This window comes from Sciurus vulgaris (genome assembly GCF_902686455.1).
Source record: "Sciurus vulgaris genome assembly, chromosome: 2".
Lineage (NCBI taxonomy): Eukaryota > Metazoa > Chordata > Mammalia > Rodentia > Sciuridae > Sciurus > Sciurus vulgaris.
The window spans coordinates 30,637,364-30,664,601 of NC_136462.1; the positions used below are offsets into that span (position 1 = coordinate 30,637,364).

The window sequence follows — 27,238 nt, forward strand, 5'->3', positions numbered from 1 at the left end:
AACTACAAAAAAATAATTTCTGTATTAACATTTATTTCAGAGATGTTTGGAATTTTTTATTTGGGCATTTTTGCAACAGTTGCTTTAAAGTACTTCTCAGATAATCCATTATCTATTTCTAACTCCATTGAAGTAATGTTTCCCCACATGAGTTAAGATTCTGTGATTCTTCCTGTGCTGAGTAATTTTGATTTGTATTCCAGATTTTTAAAAAAAAAAAAATTGTTTTGGTTGTAGATCAACACACTACTTTTTATTTATTTTTATATGGTGCTGAGGATCCAACCCAGTGTCTCACATGTACCAGACAAGCACTGTACCACTGAGCCACAACCCCAGCCCTGTATCCTAGATATTTTCAATGTTATATAATGAGATTCTATCTTCTTTGTATTTTGTGGACAATGTTGATATTTTTGCTTTAAACTTCTGTACCTTGAGGTTTCATGTCAATTCAATTTTCAGAGCTTGGCAGTTGTGTTCAAATCTGTCATATATGTGTTCTCCCCAGTGGTCAGTCTAGAGTCTGGGTTGACACCTACCCATATTTCAGTTTTTACTATTCGGATTAGCATCAGATCCATACCTACACAGGTTGAGCCCAGTAGTTCAGAAACAACCTTATGGGGTCACTTCCCCATGGAGAGAGAGCTATAGTGAAGGAGGGAGGAACAAAAACCAAAATAACACAACCACCAAAAGAATTAATGGTTTTTGGCCTGCCTACTTGGAGACAGTGCTCTTTTGAATGGAGAAGTTGGTGCCCCTCCCTCAAAATTTTTGCTCCTGAAGCTATTCCCCAGGGCTCTTGTTGTTTTTGTCATACACGCCATAGATGACATGGGGACTAGAATATGAGAGTATGGAAAGACAAGATAGTGAAAAAATACACAGGAGATTTTCTATAGGTTCTCCAAACATTAAGGAGGTAGAAGGTTTCTCCTGTTTCTCATTCTGTCTACACTATAGTGCTTACTCACTACTGGGTTTGAGTTCAGGCTGGAGGACACTTGAGGGGAAAAAAAAAAAAAAAAAAAGGTAAACTCACAGCTTGTATGATGATACTTGGAATTCTGGAGCTCTCCCTGGATCCATCTATGGTATTTACTTTTCAGAGTCTTCAAATAGCTATTCTTACATTCTGTCTCTGATTTATAGTTTAGTTTAGTGGAAGATAAAGGGAGGTGTGTATTTTACTTTTATCTTATCAAACAGAAAGTCTTCCCATCATTTCCGTTTCAACTTTTTAATTTGAAATTATTTTAGATTCATAGGAAGTTGTAAAAAAGAGGCCAGTGAAGTCCCCTGTGCTGTTTACCTGAAACCCCCAAGGTTATATCTTATATAACTGTGGTACAATACCCAAACCAGGAAATTAACATTAATACCAACTTTTTATTATGAAACATTTCAAATATACAAGAATCTTGGCAGAATAGTATGTTTACCATCTGTTTGTTTCCCACTGATAATTCAGTGATTTTTTTTTTCACATTTTTCCATAATTGCTTTATATGTATTCTGGCATGTGTGCTTTCTCTTTTATGAACTACTTGAAAGTAAGTTGCAATTATTAATTTACCTCTAAATATTTACACATGCATCTTCTGAGATCATACTTCATAAAGATTTATTGAATAAACACAAACTGTTTCCAGATAGCCTCAGTACCAAGGATAATACCTAAGAAAATTAACAATGTGAATGTGGGGTTTTTTTTGGGGGGGGGGGCGGGGGAGGGACAGGAATCTTAATGTTCCAAGGTGTTTCTTTTGAAGTAAGCTACTCTTTTTAAAGGTTTCTGTTACTATTCAAGAAGGTGGCCCTCCTGATGATATGCTCTTGGTAATTATTTTGAGAATCTGGATTCTTGCCATGTATGTGAATCAGAGCCTATGGAGTTCCCTAATTCTATATTTTATTGTTGCATTTTTCCCTCAGCTCAGTAATACAGGTCCCTCAGCAGATACACATTAGAATAATTCTTATTGGGAGATTGTAACTTTATCAGACTAATTTAGGAACTAGCATGTGACTTCATTTTAAATCATTAATCAGGAAATTACTTAACAGTTAAATTGTGGTGAAGTTTCTGATATGGTGATTTATAATGGTTATATCTAACTTTAAGCAACTGAAAACCAAACTACAAGGCTTAAACAAAGAGGTTTGTTTTTCTTACATAAGTCTGGAAGTAGGCAGTTGCCTTAATATTTTTAAGGTCTGTATTTTTGTGATTTGCTTGGTCTTCATGGTCCTAAGGTGTCTCCAGTCTTTTACCTGCTTTCCAGGAGGAAGGCAAAAGGACCATGCCAACTGAAAGTTTTCCTACTAATGCTTCTAGCAAGTCATTTCTGATGTCTTGGGCCAAAATTGAATCATATGGTTACCTCTAGCAGTTTTTAATCTTTTGACCTCTATAGTGAGAAGCAAGGAGGGAGTAAAGATTTAGGAATGACTTTTTGGATAGCTAATATAATAAATAGCACCTGTCACAATTAATATGATTGTATTCATTTAACCTCTAAATTGTATTCATTTTATTTTAGAATGATGTTCACATAGGTGCTTTATAGTTATATAATAACATTTTACCTGGATATTGTGGGAAACAAAAGAACTGAGAACAGTAAAAACATTTTTAAAAATTATATATATATATTATATACATATATATATAAATTTGTAATTGAACTTTTATTTATTTATATGTGGTGCTGAGAATCAAACCCAATGCCTCACACATGCCAGGCAAGTGCTCTACCACTGAGCCACAACCCCAGCAACAGTAAAAATATTTTTAAGTTTAGTTGTGAGGGTAAGCTTTTTTTTTTTTCTTCTGGCAGTTTATTTATTTTTTTATTTTTTTTTAAATGAGGGTAAGCTTTTTGTAATATAATGTGAAACTAGGCTTGTGTTTTTGAACCTTGGGCAATTTGTTGAATTTATAAGCTTCTGTTTCCTCATCTGTGAAATGGAATTAATAATACCTGACTTTTAGGATAATTTTGAAGTGTGAAATTATGTGATAATTTATATCAAGTACTTATGTGGTACCCAGTGCATTAGAAGTGCTGCCCTGGAAGATATTGAAATTGTTAGGCAGTTGGACATTGTGATAGAAGAGCACAGGCTTCATAGTGGACAGATTTGACTTGATTCCTAGTTCTAGTACACACTTAATGTGTGGTCTTAGGCCAATTGATCTCTGAGATAGTTTAATTTAGGCAAAATATTTTTTCAGTAAAAATGTAGAAATATTTTAATTTACATATTATAGTGAATCAATATGAAGTCAAAGTCACAATTACATGTTCCCAAAAATTCCAAACATCTTCCTTAGAATAATAATTGGTTTCTGTACAAGATTTAAATGTCCAATGTATATGGGTAGTTCTTACTCAGTGTGCTACAAAGTTTAAAGGTTCTGAAGTTCTGCTTGAGTATTCCCCAAGGCAAGTGTAGAATCTGTCTATTCAGCAATTTCTCCAATAACTGCAACATTATCACCTCTTACAATGTATAGCCCTAGTACCACTTGTTCTTCTCCTTGTGAAGAGCTGAATACTTGTTCATGGCTTTCATCTAAAATCAAGTTAATGGTCTGGTCAAAAACCTTTCAGTGTTTCCACAATCATCCTCCCATCAGAAGTATTAACAGCAACAGTTTAGTTGATGTAGTTCTCCAAGGTGGACATCATGCTACTTGGCCTGGAGGTTCTGGGCAATGAAGCAGTGCAGGTGACAAATAGAGCTAAAAGGGCCCAGCAGAAACAAGCTGTGACTTGCACCCACCAGCAGCAACAAATATCCCCACCATCTATTTTTGAACACTTAATTTTTTTAAAGCACTTATTATTTTTATTAGAGCACTTTTCTTTCTAGAGGTTGAAAATTGACTGTGAAGTGAGCTTTGGTCCTTGGGCGCATTGCCTAAGATTAGAGCAAGTAACCTGACTGGGAAACAGAAGTACAGCAAGGCAGGGATAGTAATCAAAGCAGGGATATTGCAAGGTGAAAGAAAGGCAAGAGAAAGTGAGATATACCCCATAAAGAAGGGCAGACTGAAATGTTCCATAACGATTAAACTTTGGACTTTTGTTAAGATGGGAGTGGGAGACTGCCATCTTAGCTGCTGCCATCTCAGGGGAAGTCATGAGCCTGCACTGTGAGAAAACTGAGGGCATGCACCTGCATATTTGAGTCACTTTGCCCTTTCTGGCCTGGCACACTAATGGAAGGTAATATAGCAGTCAACTGGTTGGGGTTGTGGGTCAGTGGTACAGCGCTTTCCTTGCATATGCATGGCACTGGGTTCAATCCTCAGCACCACATAAAAATAAATAAAATAAAGGTATTATGTCTATCTATGACTAAAAAAATATTAAAAAGTCAACCCTTGGAGCAGCTTGTGGGCTCATGCATGACCTTGGAAGCATAGTGTATACTCATAAATCTCTGGAGAAGTGTGATGGACCCCTTTGTGGCTAAGTAGCCCACCTGCCTTCCTAAGATGGATTTCTTACATAGCCCCACATAGGGTGGGTGATTTACGTCCCTATGAGATCACATGATGGATATTGAGTCCTCTAAGTCACTTGCCCTTTTATAGCTGCCCCACCTCTCATTTCCCCCTTTTCCGGGTTCTGCTTATCTCTAGCTGACTACTGACACTAACAGTTTTAGGTTCTTAGCAAAATGGAGTAGAAAGTACACCAAGTTCCCATATATCCCCTGCCTTCACAGCCACTTTCTCACCATCAATATCCCTCACCAGAATGGTACTATATGAAATATGGGGAAAAAACAAACCAAAGTGTTTCCCTACTCTTGAACAAAATACAGTAGCACCGGTGGTCACCAAAATGTGTGAAGATTTCTCTTCAGCAACCCATCAGTTCTGCTGTGAACACCAGCTGGGTGCCATATAGTTTAACATCTGGAGATGGTGTCAGATCATATCCTGAGCATTAGTCCTACAAGATTGTATCTCCACTTAGTGTCAGTAGCAAACCTCAGGTTGTAACCTATGTTCCTTTTTTTTTTTTTTTCCCTTCCTTTTTTTTAATTTTAAAAAATTGTTCTAAGATTATACTTCATGGTAGAATGCATTTTTACACATTGTACACAAATGGAGTACAACTTCTCATTCCTCTGGCTGTACATGGTTCTGAGTCACAAGTAGTGTAACCATACACGTACATACGGTAATGTTTGTCTCATTCTACAGTCCTTCTCGTCCCCACCACCCCACCTCTTATTCCCCTCTGTAAAGTCCAAAGTTCCTTAATTCTTTCCTACCAACCCCCCACTATGGATCAGCATCCGCTTATCAGAGAAGACATTCAGACTTTAGATTTTGGGGATTAGCTTATTTCCCTTAACATGATATTCTCTAGTTCCATCCATTTACCTAGAAATGCCATAATTTCATTCTTCTTCAAGATTGAATAATATTCCCTTGTGTATATGTACCATATTGTCTTTATGCATTCATCTGTTAAAGGGAATTTAGGTTGATTCCACAATCTAGCTGTTGTGAATTGAGCTGCTATAAACATTGATGTGGCCACATCACTGTAATATGCTGATTTTAAGTCCTTCGGGTATAAACTGAGGAGTGGGATAGCTAGGTCAAAGGGTAGTTCCATTCCAGGTGTTCTTAGGAATCTCCATACTGCTTTCCAGAGTGGTTGCACCAATTTGCAGTTCCACCAACAATGTATGAGTGTACCTTTCTTCCCCCATCCTCGCCAACACTTGTATTCTTGATAATTGCCATTCTGACTGGAGTGAGATGAAATCTTAGAATAGTTTTGGTTTGCATTTCTCTAATTGCTAGAGATAATGGAGAGTTCAGTTCTTCTTAGCACTGAATAATAATTTGTGTTCTGGATGTACCACAGTTTATCTGTTCAGCTACTAAAGGACATCTTGATTGCTTCCAAGTTTTAGTAATTATAAATTAAACTGTTGTAAAGAGCCATGTGCAGGTTTTTGTATCATCTTCTTGTTTTTTATTATTTTTCTTTTCTTTCATGTATCCCCAATTTAGTGCATTTTAAAATTTAATATATTTAATGTTTAATATAGGTATATACTTATTTTTAAAATATATTCATATTTTATATTTTAAGTGTGTATAATGCTATCTTCCTGTGAATATCACTTTTTCCTTTTTGCTCAGTACTGTTTAAGATTTAAACGAGTTTGCAAATTGAGTTTACAACTGACTTGTATAATATTTCATTGCATGTGCATTTATACATTTTGTGAATTTCTCTAGTAATGAATGCCTAGTGTATTCATCAGCTTTTCCTTACTGTGACAAAATACCAAGATAATCAACTTCAAAGAAGGAAAGGTTTGTTTGGGGTTCAGTTTCAGTCCATTGTTGTTTGGCCCTGTTGCTTTGTGCCTCTGGAGGACATACTCTTGACAGGAGCATGTGGTAGAAGTGACTGTTCACCCAGTAATGCCTGGAAAGAGAGACAGAGACAGACAGGAAGGGACTGGGGTTCCAAATCCTCTTCAGGGCATGCCTCTGATGGCCTAACTTTCTCTCTTTTGACTTCACCTCTTAAAGGCTCCACCACCACTTTCTAATAGTGTCACCCTGGGGACTAAACCTTTAACACGTGGGCCTTTAGGGGACATTCCAGACCCAAATTATAGCATTTGATGTGCTTTGAAAACTGCTAACACAACTAGTACTGCTGTGAACATTGTTATACATAACCCCTGTTATGTAAAGGTTTCTCTGTAGTACCGTACCAAGGAAAGGAATTGCTGACTTGGGCCCATACACATACTTAATTGCCCACAAAGTGTGTTAGGGTTCTCATTTCCCTAAATACTCATCAACATTTGGTCTTATCTATCTGTTTAGCTTTGCCAATCTGATGGGTGTAGTATTTTGTTTTCATTTACATTTCTGACATTGAGAGTAAGGTTAGTAAGGTTGAGCATCTTGTCATTTACTTTTTTTTTTTTTTTTTTTGTGGTGCTGGGGATTGAACCCAGGGCCTTGTGCTTGGGAGGCGAGCACTCTACCAACTGAGCTATATCCCCAGCCCATTGTCATTTATTTTTTAGTATTTGGATTTCCCACTCATGATAACTTATAGAAGTTAACATGTACATGTATTTGTTAATGGGATCATATATACAATTCATGGCTTACATTTTTCATTTCATGATAATTTATGACTGTTTCCCTATGTTTTTCTATATCACCATGTAATATATGTGTATCATTCCATTTTATGGCTTTAAGTTGTTTAATCTTAGTTGTAGAATATTTATGCTATTTTTGGTTCTCTCATTAACAGTATGTTGGCAAACTGTTAATCAGTGCTACATTTTTGATGTGGCAAAGCTAGAGGGAGTAGCGCATGATCCCTTTGTGAAACTGGGTTTTATAGCAGATTGTAGATTTTCTTAGGCTGTTTTCTGCTTGAATTCTGGGGCAGTTATTAACACAACATTTTGTAAAAAGGTATTTAGCCCCTCATGTTCCAGGACTGCAGTTCAAAGACCTTGCAGTTGGGCTTTTATCCTCCTCCTTTCCTTTCCTTTCCTTTCCTTTCCTTTCCTTTTTAAAAAAAAATTTTTTTTTTATTTTCCACTTTGGCAAGGCCAGGTTAGCGTAGTAAAGTGAAAGAGTGGACTTAGATCTATACTTAAATATCACCGTCTACTCGGATAGGCTGGTAAATTTCAGCTACATGGAACTTGAAATTAATAACTTCATTTTGATTTTCAAAATGTTAGTAACTTTTTATTGTAAAATTAAGAATGCTCATTAAACAATTAAAATATGGAAAATCAAAGCAGAAATAAAATGCCCCATGTTCCTTCAAAGATAACTGCTATTACCATTTCGCCTGGTACTCTTTTAGATGTTCTTCTAGGTGGTGCTACAAATGCTACAAATCAAGGCTTTCTCCTCCCTACCGAACTCCTTCCTGAGCCACTTTATCAGTATGCCACTAAATATATACATCATAGAGTATAGACCTATTTCACATTTAATGGCAACACAGAAGTCCACTGTCTGTACAGAACAGTGGTTCTGTTTGGTCCTTTGATCAGCAGTATCTATAAATTATCTGATTGGTCTGATGATTTCTGTATGTTAAATTCTAGATATATGTTGATCTGATGATTTCTGTATGATAAACCCTAGGTATGTGTTCATTTTAAAGTCTTCAGATGCATATTGCAAAACTATTCTAAAGAGGCTATTACTAATTTCCTTTCCCAGAATGGATATTTGTTTTCCACGCATATAGGAAAACAGCTATGTTGAAGTTATTTCTTAACCCATGGTGTCTGTCTAGCCATCCTATAACTCAGTTTATCTGCATTGTTTTCAACAATGTGTCCCCCCACCCCCCCCCAGGGATTAAACCCAGAGGTGCTTCACCACTGAACTAAATTCCCAGCACTCCCCCCTCCTGTTTTTTTTTTTTTTTTTTATTTTGAGTTGGGGTCTCCATAAATTGCTGATTCTGTCCTCTAACTTGCAGTCTTGCTGCCTCAGCCTCCCTAGTAGCTGGAAATACAGAAATGTGCTGATATAGGTATATTTTGTAATGTTATTTACATTAAAAAAAATACAGTTTGGAGATGTAGCTTAGTGGTGTGACACTTAACTTGCATTCATGAGGCCCCTGGGTTAGTTCACAGCACCAAACAGAAAAAAAACAAAATAAAACTAAAACTAGACAACTGAGATGTTGAAACACAAGAAAGCATGCTTTGTCCTCAGAACACATTTAACATCTTGTGTGACTATTTTTGTGAGTACCTACTTTTAATCCTTATATGAATGGTTAGACCATAATTCAATGCTTATCTCTGGCATGTATCATCATTCTAAAACACCATTTTAAAATGTCTTAAGATTCATTGCAACATTTATTCATAATAGCCAAGATATGGAATCAACCTAAGTGTTCATTGATAAATGGATAAAAAATGTAGAATATATATACCTTGGTAATACCAATCAGACTTTAAAAAGGAGAAAATTCTGATATTGCAGTATCATAGATGTTAGGCTAAATGGAAGATGTTAAGCTAAAGGAAATAAGCCAGGCACAGAAAGACAAATACTTCAAGATCTCACTTATGTATGGAAGTCAAATTTGTAGAAACAAGAGAATGGTAGTTGCCAGGGTTTGGGGTGGGAGTGGGGAGAATTGGGAAGATGTCAGTCAGAATGCACAAAGATTCAGTTAGATGGGATGAATAAATTCTGAAGGTCTGTTATATAGCATTGTAACTGGAGTTAATATATATTTAATATTGCAAAGAGTATATCTTAAGCATTCTCATAACAATAGATGATAAATACATGAGGTGATGAATGTTAGCTTGATTTAACCATTTCACAATGTATACATTTCTCAAAACATCACATTGTACACCATAAATTATGTAATTTGTATTTGTCAACTATACCTTAATAATTAATTGAAAGATTAAAAAGGGTCAGATTAAATTTTTTTAAAAGTATGACATGAAAGTTGTTACTGACAGTGCCAAGCTGTTAGAAGTGGAGAAAAGATCCCAGTAAGAACTTATGACTTTTTGGCTGACATAGACAATAAGCTGTAAGTATTTTATTTAAAAACATGTATTAGATTAGGAGCCAAAATGTATAAATATTAGTGAAAAGGACAATTTAGGCAGGATTGCTATATTTTATTGACACTGATTTTTGACACTTAGTGTTACTTGATTTTATACTTTTGTTAAAGAGCAACTGTGAAGGCTAAAACTGACCCCTTTCCCAAACTTTATCTTTCACAACTTGCTCCCTTTCCTTAGTCCTTGGGGCTCAAACTGTTGATTTTATGATGACATTAATGGGAGTTTGCTAAAATTGCCAAACTTCAAGATTATACAGCCTCAGAAATCATTTGATTTAAGCAAGCATTGCATATTTTTACTTTCTTTTCTTTTGCATGGTATGAGGGATTGAACCCAAGGACTTGTGCATCCTTGGCATGTGCTCTACCACTGGGCTCCATCTCCAGACCTTTTTATTTTATTTTGAGACAGGATCTTCCTAAGTTGTCCAGGCTGGACTCCAACTTGCTATGTTCCTGCCTTAGCCTCCTGAGTGGCTGGGGTTACAGGTGTGTGCTACTACACCTGGCTTTGCATGTTTTTATTCTTATTGCTATCTTCTAAGTTCGTTCTTGATCTGAAAAGAGATAATGCTCTGAAAGAAATGGCCAACATTGCAGTTGAAATGATAGCCCCTTTTATGACTTTGTGTGTTGCTGAGGATTAAACCTAGGGCCTTGTGCGAGTGCTCTATGACTGAGGACAACCGAGCCCTAAAATGCTCATGATATTTATATTTCACTATAGTGTGGTAGCATGGATATCTAGCTTTAATCAAGTCATCTAATTTCTTTCTCAGTTTTCTTATCTGCAAAATTGGCTGCTGATGCTCATCTCACAGGATTTTTATCAGGATTAAATGCAATATGATACATACTTAGCACAATTCACATAAGCACTTAGTAATTGATAGGTTCCTTTTAACTTCTTAATATAAATGCAATTCACAGTTTGTTGCTCCTTTAATATTTCCTTTCCTTACATCAACAGTTGTTAGCCTTTTGGGGGTCTTATCTGCCATTTAGAATCTTATATAAGCAATGATCCCTCTTCCCAAACAAGAAATGTCTATTAAACTTTATCTACTATTTTAGGACTTCATACATCCCCCGAAGCTCATCTGTGGACAAGGTTAAATACCTTTGTTGAACCTTTCCCCTTTTTTCCCAGTTTTCTGGCTTCAGTTATCACTTCAGTATAGATGGCTCCCAAGTCTGGTTTTTGCACTTTTGAACTTAGACCTGCCAGTTTTTATGTAACAGATTTAATAGGTAAATAGGAAAATAAGTCACAAAATTTATTATTAATATTGTAGGCCCCAAAATATGACACTGTGTCTAGACCCACAGATCTTTGCTCATAGTAAACTACAGCTAAACTATAACTATAAAGTTAAATCAGGTTAGATATTTGGGGGGGTAGGTACCAGGGACTGAACTTGGGCGCACTCAACCACTGAGCCACATCCCCAGCCCTAGTTTGTATTTTATTTAGAGACAGGTCTCACTGAGTTGCTCAGTGCCTTGCTTTTGCTGAGGCTGGCTTTGAACCCACAATCCTCCTGCCTCAACCTCCCAAATTGCTGGGATTACAGGCATATGACACTGTGCCTGGCTTAGGTTTGATATCAACCAAGGCACAGCTGTCTAATTTCCTGAGATACTCACTGAAGATATCTTGTGAACCCACAAAAAGGTTTTCTTTTGATCATAAATTTTAGCCAGAAAATCAGTTTACAAGAAACCCCCAACAGTAGTAGCTTCTTTCAGATTATAGGCTACTCTAAAATGCAATCCCATTTGAAAATTGGCTGTTTCACTTTCCAGTATTATGAATTTCATTGTCATATATTATCATGGATATCTGGGTGTTATTGGAGACTCGTGTCTTCTCCTCTTCTACCCATTCTTCTCTCCACAGTTTTAGTTAGCATTCTTAGAGTTAACAGGTAACAAAAACTCAGTTTAAGGGAGAAAAAAGTGTTACTGGCCTAAGCAATGATGAATGATCCAAAGTTAAATCTCATTTAAATTGTTTGAGCCAATCTAGTTTAAGAGCTCAAATGACTTTTGGGGACTTGCTTTTTTTTTTTTTTTGGTACCAGGGATTGAACTCAGGGGCACCTAACCACTGAGCCACATCCCAGCCCTTTTTTGTGTTTTTTTAATTATAAACAGGGTCTCACTGAGTTGCTTAGTGCCTTGCTAATTTGCTGAGGTTGGCTTTGAGCTCACAATCCTCCTGCCTCAGCCTCCCAGTCCTCTGGGATTATAGGTGTGCACCACCACACCTGACGACTCTTACTTTTATGCCTTATTTCTCAGCTTTGTTTTTCTCTGCCTCTTGTCCTTCCTTCCACTCCTAAATCAGGAAAAGAAAACCAAGTCTGAGAGAGTTTTAGAAAGTAACCTAGGCTAGTATCTCTAAAAGTGGAGAAGTAAAATTCGAATGTATATATTCAACAGATATTTTGTTGAGGGCCTACTGTGCAATAGAACCTATTCTAAGTATTTAGAGGCCAAAAAACTTAAGACCTAGTTTTTGTCCTCAAGGAGTTCAGTCTTATAAAGAAAACAGTAGGATAATGACTCCTATAACAAAAAATAGCTAAAAAATGATTTGGGGAACAGTGGAGGGAACATTAGACTTTGCTTTGGAGGATTAGGGAAGCCTTCAAAGAAGAATGGGATCTTTGATGTTTGAATAGATAACATTTAAAAATTCCTTTGATAAACAAAATTTCATTCTACTTTTATACTTAATGAAAAATTCAACGTAATTAATGTTTCTGAAAGCAAATCAAAGCAATGAAAACTTTAGAATTTTTTTTTCAAACTACATTTGCCCTCTATCCCAGTTTTGTTTTGTTTTGGCCTGGTGCTGAGGATTGAACCCAGGAGCTTCATGCCTGCATATGCATACTAGGCAAGCTTTCTACCACTGAGCCACATCCCAAGCCCTATCCCAGTATTCTAATATGTTCTTGAAGTTGGGGCTTGTCTTACCACTTCAGAATTTTTTTTTTTTTTCCCTTGCTGTGCTGTGGATTGAACCCAGGGCCTTATGCTTACAAGGCAAGCATTCTACCAACTGAGCTATCTCCTCAGTCCCAGCACTTCAGAATTTTTAAAGTTACATTGTATATCATAGTTTAGATATATCACAATTTATTCAACTAGTCCTTATTTTTTATGTTTAAGCTTAAAATTTTTAGTATTATAAATGGTGCCATAATGAATGTTCTCTTACAATGGACTTTTTGTATTTGTATTATGCCCTCAGTATAGTTTCAAGGAATAAAATATTTGACCAAATATTTCTATGCAGATTTATGTTTATTTAGTCATCTGGCATTATCCTTTACCCTTTTTTCTTGGTCTTTGGGTGTCATTTTCAAACATGGATTACATTTTTTTTAAATACATGTATTTCATTTTTCATTTTTCTCGATAAGTAGATAAAATATGCGTTAAATTTCCGGTGGTCTTTAAAATCTCTAAGACAGGGGACAACACTCTTAAGGTGATTTTTTTATATTGATATTTGGAGCCTGTCCTACAATGTGTAGATGGGAGTCTGTACTCTTAATGGGCTGCTATTAGATGATTAGCTCCAGAATGATTTCAAGGCTCACAAAGATGTATTAATCATGTTGGGAACTTTTCAAACTAAAACTAAATTCTGAGAACTAAATTAGAATTGACTAATGGATAGAAGGTATGTGGGCCATGTAGCAAATTAGCTGCCTTGTAATACTGCAGTGGTTTATGTACGAATGAGGGGGAAAGATCTTTCATATCTCTGGGTGGTTTTGGTCTTGAAAATGATCTGTTTCTTGGTTCTTTGCTATATTCAGCCAGCTTGATGACATGTTGCCAAGGAGTAAATATATTTAAACTCAGATTATGAGAGTTGGAAACCTGTTGATTGGTCAAGATGATGGGAGTTTTTTTCCTAGATAGCTGTTCTATGTTTTGACATTCAGATATAAGATCTTTTTTTTTACTCATTTAAATTTGATTGGTTGTTTTTTTTTGTTTTGTTTTGTTTTTTTTGTTTTTTACTTTTAGTGTCTGGCAGTGAGAAGAGACTAGCTAACTTCTTGGCCAAAAAGAAAAAAAAAAAAAATCCTTTCTTTACAGAAAATAAGAAGTCTAGCAGTGCATTTACTTTCGTTCTTAAGATGAAAATGTGAGTGAATTTCTGGCTTTTTCTAGAATTTACGATATATCTGAAATTTTGTATATTTCCATAAATTTGCTTCTAACAGTGAGTGTGAAGTGGTAAAGTAAATGTCAGTATGTTTTATACCAGTATGAATATTGGTCATAATACATTATTTTAGCATGTAGTTTATTCCTGGTAAGAGTAAGTGTGTTGTATAGCCATGTCAGTTAGTTATCTGGCTTATAAATTCACATTTTCTTTTAGGATTTGTCAAAATTCTTGGCATTTTCTGGAAAACAAATCCTATAATTTTCAACTTTTTCATTTGAGCCAGTGGTCTTAGAAATAGGGGATATTAATTTGCCTCTGTAGAAAGTTATTTTGGGGGGAGGGGCACTGGGAATTGAATCTAAGAGTGCTTTACCTCTGAGCTACATCCCCAGCCCTTTTTATTTATCTTTTTTAAAATTTTGAGACAGGGTCTAAGTTGCTTAGGGCCTTGCTAATGTAGGAGGCTGAACTTGAATTTACTATCCTCCTGCCTCAGCCTCCTGAGTCGCTGGAATTACAAGAAGGCACCATTGTGGGGGACTGCAGAAACTTTATATGTTATGAAATAAATTAGCTGGTTGAATGTATATCCATCATCTCTTTGTTCACATTTGATTTACAAATGATTAAAAATGTAAAACTGAGTTCTCACCCTTGCAGTAGAGAACTATACTGATGCTTCAAAGGAAAAATGACAATTCTATAAAAATAATTTATTCTAATAAATGTCTATAATTTTTTTTTTCTGGCATAATACAGTCATTGAAAGTTTTAAGCTAGTTCTGACTTTTTAAAAAAATATTTATTTCTTACAAGGAAGTTGTTTTACAAGGAATAGTTTTTTCTGAATTTTAGTTTTAGGGATAAGGCTTTTTTCTATTAGAATTCTCAAGAAAGCCCCTGATAGTCTCTTTTCTTTCCCTGACATGTTATAATTTCAGTGATTAGAATTGGATTAAGTACTTACCAAATTCTCAGCAAAATCTTTGTGGGTTAGTAAATACTGAGGGGCCTGTAAAACCTTTAGACTTAAATATATAGAACAAAAATTGAATTGGAGTTTACTTACTTCTCTTGCGTTCTGTTGAATTTCCTGCTAGAATTCAGTTAAGACTAAGGGATTTTGTTCTAGAGATTGGGCAGCCTAAGGAAGAGTTATTCAAAATCTTTTCTTTGTGGTATGTGCTTACCAGGCAGAGGAGCCACTGTATTCCAGTAAGAGATCCTATTGCCAAAACACCCACTAGAGCAGAAAACTGACCTACTTAATGCTGACAAGTTAAAAAAAAAAAAAAAAAATCCTTGGAATTGTAGCTACACTGAATCAACTTCTTCCTTCTCTGGTGGTGGTTGGGGTGGGGGTAGAAAAGAGGATGATAAAGGCTACTGAACTGCTGCAGGGAATTAAGTAATATAGCAAATGAATATTTAATTATCTGCAATTGATTTGATTAAAAGCTTTTCATTTGGTACAATTTGAAGCCACTAAAATGCGGTTCTGTTTTTTTTTTGGGGGGGAGGGGGCACTAGGAATTGAACCCAGAGGCACTTTACCAGTGGGGTACATACTCTAGTCCTTTTTATTTCTTGAGACAGGGTCTTGCTAATATGCTGAGGCTGGCCTCAAACTTCCGGCCTCAGCCTCCCAAGTAGCTGGGATTACAGGAATGTGCAACCTGGCTAGCAGTTCCTGTTAAATCACTTTCAACTTAAAAAAGTTTATATATACACACATATGTATATAAAAATATATAATATATATCTGGAATATATTTACATATATATTTTAAATATGTATACATGTTTATACAGATAAATATATACCTACAAATGGTATGTGTGCATATCTTCATAACATAATAAGCAATTCCTAGAACTTCCATGGCAATAATCTGGAAAAATCTACTAATTAAGAGTGTCAATCAGCATTTCATGAAAAGTTATCTATTGCAAGATATACCAACTTTATTTTTAAATAACCTTTCAAAAAATGATTTCATCAGTGTACTGTACTTCAAATTTATAGATATTACAATCAAAAGAAATGGATGGAATGCTTGTACCAAGTGACTATGGACCTTACCTTTATCAAATTCATTATTTCCACTGTTGTCTAATTAATCTTTTACTACTCTCAACATCACTAGCATCTAAGTTTTAGAACTGTGATATTAAATACAGAAGTCACTGGCCTTGTGTGTTATTTAAACTTAGATTAGTTAAAATTGAATAAACTTGAAACTGTAGTTCCTCAAACTAGCCACAAGTGCTAGATTTGCTTGCTTGTTAGTGGCAATCATATTGGACAACACAAATCTAGATAATTTTCATTGTCGAAGAAAGTTCTCTTTGATAGGATTGTTCTAAAAGCTGCCCCGTTGCATCACACTTTACATGATTTTTCAATCTTGGCTCTTTTGACATTTGGGGCCAGGTAATTCTTTGTTGTAGATTGTTGTCCTTATAGGATATTTATCAACATTCCTGTCTTCTGCTCACTAAGTAACTGGTAAATACCACCTAGTCAAACCAACCCAAAATGTCTGTAGACATTGTCATAGCCTTCTGTTACTATAACAAATACATGAGATAATCAACATAAAAAGAAAAACATTTATTTTGGTTCACAGTTTTGAAGATTTCAGTCCATGATTATTTGACCCCATTGCTTTGGGTCTGTGATGAGGCATTAATTACATAATGGTAGTAGTATGTGACAAACTGCACACCTTTTGGCTGGAAAGTGAAAAAAGTGAAGAGGAAGAACTAGGGACCCATCCCTTTCAAGGATATGTCCCCAGTGACATGAAGACCTCCCACAAGGCCCCACCTCTTAAAGTTCCACAACCTTGGATTGGGAATGTAGCTCAGTAGTAGAGAACTTGCCTAGCATATGCTAGGTCCTGAGTTTGATTTCCAGTACCTCCAAAAAAAAAAAAAAAAAAAAAAAAAAGAGTTTGGAATAAGCTTTAACATATGAATCCTTTGGGGACAATTAAGATCCAAAGTATAGTAACCAGATATCCCAGGGGAGCAAAATTAATCCTGCTTGAACAAAACCACTGGTCTGCATATACGTATTAGTTTTGTATCTGCTTTTGCTGCGTAAAACGTTTAGTGGCTTAAGTAAGTTATTTAATAGTTCATAGCTGGTGCTCTGGTAGGTTTTTTTTTTTTTTTTTTCCCAGCTATGCTGATCTCTATCGTCTACTGGGGCTTTGGCTGGGGCCAAATGATATAGAATAGTCTTACTCATGTGTTTTTTGGTTGGCAGGTTTTGACCTATTTAGGGGTGGGAGAGTTTCTTCTCTGTGTAGACTAACAGGAAATTTCATTCATCTTGTGGTTTCAGAATTCTAAAAGTAGCAAGAGAGGACAAATCCCAGTGTGCAAATGCTTTTCAAGTCCCTGCTCTATCACTTTTTCTGATGTTCATTGGTCATAGAAAATCACATGGCCAAACCCAAATTCAGGGGATAGATATATGGATTCCATATATAAAGTCCCAACATAAAGGGTTGTGAATAAGGAATTATTGTAGCCAGTTTTGCACACAACCTAATGTTTTTTAGGACCTTACAACCCTTTCATGTCAATTATTATTCCCCTCTTTTCTTTGGTTATTATTTTAAATAATCCATAGTTATTGTTATTTTAAATAATCCATAGTTATTTAATTTTACTCACACTTCTGGTATTTGGGGTTCTTTCTTGTTTTGCTTCCATTCATGATTCTTTGGTTTCTTTATAGACAGCTCCTTTCTTTTAATGTGAGTCTGTTGGTAATGAATGTTCTGTTTTGTCTGAAAGTATTCTTTGTTTTGTCTTAATTTTTGAAGGATATTTTCACTAGACTTAGAATTCCAGGTTGGCATTTGTTTTCTTTCAGCATTTTAAATACATCATTCTATATATTCTAACTCCACTGTTTTTGTTAGGGAAGCAATTTGTTTTCTGTAATACAGCCAGGTGTTTTCTTTGTATTTAAGATACTTGAGGTTCATAGCTTGATATTAGTCTTCTTCAGGTTTGGAATATCTCATCTGATACTGTTTCTGTTCCACTCTTTCACTTACTTTCTTCTGAGATTTTAGGTGCTTTACCTCTGAGCTACATCCCCAGCCCTACTGGAATTTTCTGAGTCCCATATGTCTCTCATGCCCTTTGCTTTATTTTCTTTTTCCTGTGCTTCTGCTGACTTATTTTCTTGTTGATCTAATGTCCAATCTGTTAAAAGCCTCTGTTATATTGCTAATTTTTTTTTTTTTTTTTTTAGTTCTGGAATTTGAATTTATTTCATTTTTCTATTATAGATACTAGTTCTTTAATTCTCATTTTGTCATCTGTTTTCATGAACTTATTAAAGTTATTTTAAAGTCTGTGGTTGATAATTACAAAGTCTGGATCCTCATGGCCTTTTTCTATTGCTTGCTTTTTCTCTTCGTTTTCATTTATTTTTGTCCCGTTTCCTAGTTTTCTAGGTAATTTTAAAAATGAATGCTAGACTTTGCATATGAGGTATGATAGAAGCTCTTGATGCTGATATTGTTTTCTAGAGATGATTTAATTTTCTTTTGATGGTAGTTAAAAGTAGAAGCAGATGACTTTGATCCAGTACAGGCTTGGGATGACCTGAGGCTTTGTTTTAGGCTTCACAGGGGCTGGTTTACATTCAGTTTCCACTTCTACAGTGTTGTCCTTCAGAGGTATCAAATGGAATCCTGGAGCGTTTGCCAATTTCTGTCCTTCTCAGGAAGCCCTGAACTCTTGTTTTTCTTTCCTAGTACTGTGAGACAACCAAAAAGTTCTGCCTACCTTTTTTGTTTTAAAATAGGAACTTTGTTGGTTCTTGGCCTCTTGCCCCAATACAGGTTAGGATTCAGTAAATTCCCAGAAGACAAAGCAGTACAGGATGTCCAGACTTGGACTACTCCTGCCTTTCTCTGGAAGTTTTAACCCTTCAAATGGTGACTGTCTTGGTAGCTCTGAACTCCAGTTTCTGTCTCTGCAGCCCCGTGAGATTGCCACAAGTTCTCGTCTGCAGCTAGTTGTCTCAGGAGGAAAAAGTAGTGAGAAAGTCAGGATTAACTCTGTATTTCCCTTTTCTCTGGTATATTGGCCTCTTGCATCCCAGTTGCTTTTTTTGTTTATTTTTCTTACCAGTAGATTTGATCTGATAAAAGTATACTATAATAACTGGAAATGAATGTCCCAAGTTATTAATGACTTTTTGATTGAATAATATTAATTTCTAATAAAATACAACTTCAAGCATATATTAATCATTAACTTAGTATGTGAACATTCCTCCCTTATGCAACTGAGCCACATCCCCAGCCCTTCTGGAGTTTTCGGAGTCCCATATGTCTCTCATGCCCTTTGAGAGACATATTCTTGTGAGCAAGAAAGATAATAAGTATATACTTATTATTTATTTAAAAATTTGTAAGGAAGTACAGGATGTTAGGGACTTACACAGATAGCCAACTTAGTTGGAGTGGGGATGTGATCAAGGACAACTACTTTGAGAAAAAGATATTAAGCAGAACTCTGAAGGATATATAGGAATTAATTTTAAAAAAGGTAAGGGGTTGTCAAAACTGGATTAGAGACCTTGAGGTGAAAAGAAGCACGAATAGAATTAAGGCATCGAAGAAGGCTGATATGGTTAGTCATAGGCAAAGGCTAAATCATGACAAGTTTTTGTAAGCCATATTAAGGATTTTCTTATCCTTTTTTCCTATTTCTTCCAGTTCTGATCTGACTGCCTAATTCACTTCTTCCATCTCCTCTGTCCCAAGACAAAAGTTATTTTTTATCTAGTTAGTTATTCTATAAAATTATATTAGGTACCTTTTGTAGATGAGGTTTTAAATTATATACTGAAGTTGATTAAGGACAGTGTGGAACACTGACTTTAGATGTGGACAAACCTGAGTTTAAATGTTAATCAACCTAGTAGCTGTGTAACTTTGGATTAGTTAATTTCTCTGAACTTGAATTTTTCATTGGTTAAATACTAACAATAGAAGTGATATTAAAAGGATTAAATAAACTAATTGTAAACACTCAGTAAATGGTAACTTTAAAAAATTTTTTTTTAGATATTGATAGACCTTTATTTTATTCATTTATTTGTATGAGTTGCTGAGAATCGAACCCAGTGCCTCACACATGCTAGGTGAGCGCTCCACCACTTGGCCACAACCCCAGCCCAAATGGTAACTCTTTTTACTATTGTTATCTAACTATATATAAGCCATAAACCATACTCTCAAGATGTCAAAATTCTATGGAATCATGGCATGTACCAATAGTTACAATACTTATAGTAAAAGGTAATAAATGGTATAAGAAGTGGAAATAGTGGTGATTGAGAGGGAGGAGATACATTCAGATTTGGGAATTAGGACTACAGTTTCTCCACCCATTATTGGGATGCAAAACCCAGGAAAACTTTGTTCACTGAAGTATCCCAAGCACCTAGAACAGTGCCTGGCATAGCAAAGATAGTTAGTAAATATTTGTTGGATGACTAAAACATTCAGTTGAAACCCAGATATTATACCAATAAAAGTACAGCAGGATTTTGTTTTGTTTTGCCTTTCCCACTGCTGGAGATCAGACTCAGGGCCTTGCACTTGCGAGGTAAGCACTCTGCCACTTCCAAGCACAGGAGCTTTGAGTGATGATAGTCAGGGAACTGGAATTTTACCCACTGGGTCCTGCCCTCTTTAACCTTGTGGCATCTCTTAAGGAATAAAATTTGAAAATTACCTTACAAGTAATGATCTATGAGATTACTAAAATATGGTTTACCCCTTTCATCTTATCCTCCTCTTAGTAATTCCCAGAAAACAGCTGGGCTTGGGTGGGATGGTGATGGATACATGTAATGGCTATAATAGAGCTCATTTATTCCTATGGAAATATACTTACTAAATTTTACAGCTGTATACAACTTCTAGAAGAGAGAAAACCCTAGAAGCAATGTGTATGACATCAGTTCAGAATTATCAGAGAACCTTGCTACATTAATGCTTCAGATACTTATTAAAAAATGAAATCAGATAATAAAATCAATAAAAATGGGGATAAACCCCTAAAATAAAATAGAAACAAATAAACCTAACTGTATTTCAGATAATAACATGGCCACACTGAAGTATGAAAAACAAATAACCAAAGTAATATTTGACCATCAAGATCAAGATTAACAGAACTGTAAACAAATAATAAACCCTATATTGTAGGCTGTTTTTTTTTTGTAATGGTATATATTATCAATTTTGAACTATTTCATGGAAATTTTAGAATTGAACAAATTAGTAAATGTATTGAGGATAAAGGAGCCAGATTTTTCATTATTGGAGAAGAGAGTTTTATAAATGGAAAAGACAGAAGGGTAGAATGAACCCTGGGATGTTAGATTTGAATTGGAGGTTGTGAACTTATGGTTCTTGATACCTGTTTATATAAAGATAGATAAATATGCATATGTGCCTGGGTACATTTATATATTTTTCTCAAATGGACATGAGTATGCACACATGTGTGTGCCTCCATATGCATGTATGCACGTTATGTATGTGTATTACAGCTTTGTTTGCCAGAAGAGCCTAGAAGCAATTACTTGTAACAATGAACACACTCAACTCCCCTATCTTGGTTTCTCAATCATTCTCCTCTAAAAGGAAACCAGAGCTCTTTGGAGAAGTAGGTCAGGAAAATACAACATGAACCTGGAACATTTTATTGTATCAGAAAGTTAAAAATTATAAAGAATGATGGAGACATGTCAAAAGGAATGGGAATCACTTTGGAGAAGCTTCCACTGGCCAAATACGTAATGATAGATACATACTTAACCCATTGAAAAAGTAAGAATCCATGGGTCTATATAAATATAAGTAAATAAATGAGTGTCAAAGTTGGGGAAAAATCAAAGTTATTCCTTAAAATGACAAATGTATAATTGAGTTAGAAAATGACCATGTGGAAGCAATTATATTATTTGGCTTATACAAAAATTATGGTGGGTACCAAAACTTTTGGGTTAAAATTTGATGAGGAACATGATATTCGTATAATAACAAGATAATTCCTTATAAAATATTTACAAAGAGAAAAACTACCTTTATGGAGGAGAAACAACAAATATCACCTTAATCAAATGATCAAAGATCATTGATAATATAACCAACTATCAACTTGCAGCTCATAGTACATCACTTTTCTTATGTTCCTGCCAAAAATGCATAGCCTGAATTTAAACATAATAATGTATCAGATAAACAAAAATTGAGGGATGGTTTACAAAATAACTGGTCTGCACTCTTGAAAAATATGGGTCTTAAGAGATTTATAGAAAGACTGAGGAATTGTTCAGCAAGACAATTTTTGTCCTTTTGTTTTATGGTACTGGGAAGTGAACCTAGAGCCTACCACATACTAGGCAAGTGCTCTACCACTGAGCTGTATTCCCACCCCTTTTTATTTTATTCCAAGACTGGCTCTCACTAAGTTGCCCATGCTGACCTCACGTTTGAAATCCTCCTGCCTCAGCTTCCTGAGCATTTAGGATTACAGATGTAGACCTGACAGTGATATGCAGTGCTTGATCATAAATTAGATTCTGCACTAGGGAAATAAATAGCTCAAAAGGTTGTTTTTAAGGCAACTGCTGACATTCAAATATGGAATGTAATTACATAATAGAAAGTTTAATGTATTATCTAAGCAAATGTCCTTTTTCCAGGAAAATACAAGGAAATATGTAGGGCACCCTAATTCATTCTCATGGTTAAAAAAAAAAAAAAATGGGTGAGAGACAGTGTTTAAGCAAGTGGGGCAAAATGAAAGTACTGTATTTTACTGCATAATTGTTGCAAGATTTTCAGCAAACTTTTTTTTGCTGAAAATGTTTTTGTCTTTGCAAGATTAGGAAAGATGAATACTCATGAATATTCCTTAATGGAATATGATAATTCTGTATTGAAATACTGTAATACTTGTAAATTTTCTTTATATTTTAGGTATGTAATGATAAAAATTTACCTACACACTTTTAAATTAAAATCTTTTTTTCATATATCCAAATTATAATTGAACCCACTTGAAATTGTTAACTATTTGTAGAATTTGTTTAAAAAGGACAAAGAAGTATTCTCACTATTTAGAGAAAGTAATGAAGGAAAATATTGATTGTGCAGAAAAATTTCAGATTGTTAGCTAAGAGCAGGACATTTTTTGTCTGTCATTCTATCATTGCCTAGTCACCAAGCAACTTGCATTCTATATTCATCTGCCTTTGATAGTTATAAAATGGGTATTTCAAGGACTTCTTAATTTTTATTTAATTAATAAATTTTCTTGGAAAAGGATGTTTCATAAAAATTAGATGGCTTTTGTTCCAGACAGATACTTCTGTGGATTTTTAAAGAATATTTGAAGGCCATTTTTGCATTTTTTGCTATAAGGTAATATTTTGGAAGTAGGCTTTCTTCAGTAATATCTCAGCTACAGTGAACACAATGTCATTTTAATAAGATTTATTAGACTGGGTGACATTTGTTTGTTTTTTGGTCTTGGGAATTTGACTCAGGGCTTGATGTATGCAATAAGCACTGTGTTACTGAGCTATATTCCCAGCCCAGACTGGTAACATTTATAAAACTTCAGCTTGATAATAGTATTGATGAGCTGTTTAACAATATTATCCTATAGAATTTTTATAAAATAGTGTTCCAAGAAATACCTAACTTTATCAGAAATATATTACTGCTAAATGCAGGTGTGATCATGGACTGGGGTACAGTGTATCTCGGTGGTGAAGCATGTGCTTAACATGTGTGAGACATTGGATTTGATCTCCAGCAGCATACATACATACATACACACACTAATGCAGGTAATATAAAAACATGACTACTTATTTGATTGATACTATAAAGACAGCAGTATTGGCAATTTAATTTTTTTTTAGTAGTAAAATGTCAGGTACGAACAAACATAATCGCTCTTAATAGTTCTAGAACAATACTACTTACTCTTCAAATATTTAAGTGCTTTTTGTGTTCAGAACTTTGGTTTGTGTGGTAGGAAGGATGAAGATGAAAGTTCATCTGTGTTCTTTCCCCAAGAAGACAGTTAGAGTTAACCCCAATACAACACCTACAATAAGTGACATAGGTGAAATATATTTGAAACAGCAGGCAGTATAGAGGAGGTGGGATTTGAATATTACTTTGAACCAAGAGGATTTGAGAAGGGAAGAGATGGCAAAAAAAAAAAAAAAAAAGCATTCTTACATAGGAAAAATGTGGTGTATAAGGGACTACCAGTAACATAACTTCACCCTGACTACATAGGAGGAAGGGAAAGGAACTAATATTTTGGATCAGCATATATTGTATGTCAATTGCTTTGTGATCCAGACTTCATTATTTGTGTGTGTGTGTGTGAGACACACCTAGGATTGAACCCAGAGCCTGTGTGTGCTAGGAAAGCCCTCTATCACTGATCTGCAGCCCCAGCCCCACCCCTGCATATTTTTATTAGCCCATTATAGTTATACATAATATTGGGGTTCATTTTGACATAATTATACAAGCATGGAATATAATTTGCTCCAATTGTGCACCCAGTACTTCTCCTTCCCTCTTTACTTCCTACCCCCAGTTCCCTTCTCTATTCTATTGAACTTCCTTCTATTTATTAACAGCTTTTAAAAAAAAATTGGTGCTCTATAGATACACATAAAGGTGAAATTCACTGTGGTATATTGGTAGTTTGGACAATTTCATTCCACCTTTCCTCCCATTTCCTATCCTTCCTCCTTCTCCCTCAATTCCCTTCCTCTACTCCACTGATTTCTCTCTTCTGTTTTCATGGGATTCCCCCTTACACAATTTTTTTTCTGTATTTTGGTCTAACATTCAACCTTAGACTTTCTGGGTCTGGCTTATTTTGCTTAGTATCATGATCTCCAGTTCTGTCCATTTACCAGCAAATACCATAATTTCATTCTTCTTAATGGCTAGATAAAACTCCATCTGTATGCCACATTTTCTTTTTCCATTCATCTGTTGATGTGTCTGGACTGATTCTATAACTAGGCTATTGTGAATTCCACTGCTGTAAACATTGATGTGGGTGTATCATTAGAGTGCTGATTTTAGTTTTTTTTTAAGATAAATATTGAATAGTGGGATGACTGGGTCATATGGTAGTTCCATTCCTAGTTTTCTGGGGAATTCCCATACTGCTTTCCAGAATGGCTTTACTAATTTGCATTCCCACCAACAATGTATGCGTGTATCTTTTTCCCCACAGAGTCTCATTAAGTTCCCCAGGCTGGCTTCAAACTTGGGATCTACCTGCCTCAGCCTCCAAGTAGCTGGAATTACAGGTGTACACCACCAAACACAGTTTATTATCCTTTTTTATATTGAAGAGTTGAAACTCCTAAGTAAGTTGTCTAATAGCATCTACTGTTGACACTGGATTTGTGTGTGTGTGTTTGTGTGTGTGTGTGTGTGTGTGTGTGTGTGTGTGTGTGCGCGCGCGCGCGCTGCTGAGGATCAAACTAAGGTCCTTGTCCATGTAAGGCAAGTGCTCTACCACTGAACCACATCCCCAGCCTGAAACTGGTAGTTTAATTCAGATTTGTTTTAATATTATGCTGTGAACTTTTATCAAGGATTGATTAAAAATATATTTTTAAACAGTGAGAATGTATCCAAGAAAGTGAATAATTTATAACTGTGATCAATCTCATAAACATAATGTTGAGTGAAAAAAACTAGGTACAAAAGAGTACACAGTGTATTAGTCTTTAAGTAAAATGCAAAACAAAGAACATCTATGTTTTGTTGAAGTTTTTAGTAGCTTTTGTAGAAATTATAATGGTATCTTTTGTAGGGAGAAAAAATGGGTTGCTAGGAAGAGGGAAGCATAAGAGGAATCTAGAATGCTACTGTTGTATCTTAATCTGGGTGCTAGTTACATAAATGTGCTTTTTTGTGAAAAGTAACTGAACCATATACTTATTGGGGTACTTCTGTATGTGTTATACTTAATTGTTAAAGATGTTTATTCTATATAAATCTGTTACTAAAGACACATTTCAGTGCCTTTTGTGTAAAGATTCATATGGTAAATTCCTCTTTTGAAGGTGCAATCAGATTTGGACAACTAATCTTTTTATTAGCCATCTCTATGTAACTCATTCCATATCCTATTGTGTTTTGCTGTCTTAATTCTTAGAGCTAAATTTTGTGTCTGTTGTATTTTTTAATTACTCTTTTTCAGAAGCTTATGAAGTATTAATAACTGAAGGAGTGAACAACCTCAGTTATTTCAAATGTTTTTTTCTTCTTAATTTTTCAAGTTTCTTAGTATAAAATTCTAAGGTAGTATTTGAAAGTAAATGGCAATTAATGATATAGCTATTCTTCTCAAACTCCTTTTTGAAAATATTCTCTTAGATTTACTTAATTTTCATTTTCCAGTCTCAATTTTAATAGTAGCTGACAGGCAATACATACCTTCTTATAGACAAAAGGAAAACTTTTTGGTTTAAATTGTTTTATATTCCAGAGTTTTTCGAATCTCACTCTTCAAATTCTACATCTTCAGTGAAATCTTTCTTCATTTCTTCCCTCTATTTCAGTAATCTCAACTTCTCTTAAGACACATATCTATTTGTGTCTTTCTTAAAGCATTTACAGTGTTCTATCATATAGTATTTTTAATGTTCTTTTTTTCAGCGATCCCAATTTTATTTTTTTTATTTAATGCTAAAGGTTAAAAAAAAAAAAAAAAGATAAATCTGACAAATGACAGAATGCAGGTGATATTTCCATAGTGTGATTTTAAAATATGATGATATCTGAGATTACACTTAACTTCAATTGATGTGAATTGCATCATATATAGAAAAAGTACAACTTTCAACTTAAAAAAAAGTAAAGGTTAAAAGGTGGCACACTTTTAAAATACTTGGTGGCCAAGGAAATGTTTATAGTAAAACTTGTAAGCCATGTGTATGTTCTCATAACTTCAAATGTGAGGCTACATGAAAGACAGTACATCTGTAAATTCTATAAACTGTTAATGAAAAAAGGGGGGAAAGTGTCACCCCATCCCCTAGTGTTCTGAGTATTAAAAGCAGAGCTGAAATATTAGGATTTGAGATCTGATACTGCCCACATACTATGAGATCCTAGAGCTTAGAGATTGTTACTATTTTTCTGTACCTCTCCTAACATCAAGTGTATTCATCAGTTTTCTGTCACTGTGACAAGATACTTGAGAAAATCTACTTAAATGTAGGAAAGTCTTATTTTGGCTTGTAGTTTGAGAGGTTTCAGTCCATGGT

The 27,238-nt window shown here is 35.0% G+C and overlaps 1 protein-coding gene across 21 annotated transcripts in view; it reads left to right on the plus strand.

Moving 5' to 3' along the window:
- The window catches only part of NUMB (NUMB endocytic adaptor protein), a 167,296-nt gene that overhangs the window by 43,881 nt on the left and 96,177 nt on the right, over window positions 1–27,238 (plus strand). For 9 of the 21 annotated variants that reach the window (XM_079129778.1, XM_079129781.1, XM_079129779.1 and 6 more), the window contains one exon: window positions 25,192–25,327. The exons of the other annotated variants lie outside the window; for them this stretch is intronic. The gene's annotated coding sequence lies outside the window, so the exon portion shown is untranslated. The remainder of the gene's footprint in view (window positions 1–25,191; window positions 25,328–27,238) is intronic. 21 annotated transcript variants of the gene reach the window in all.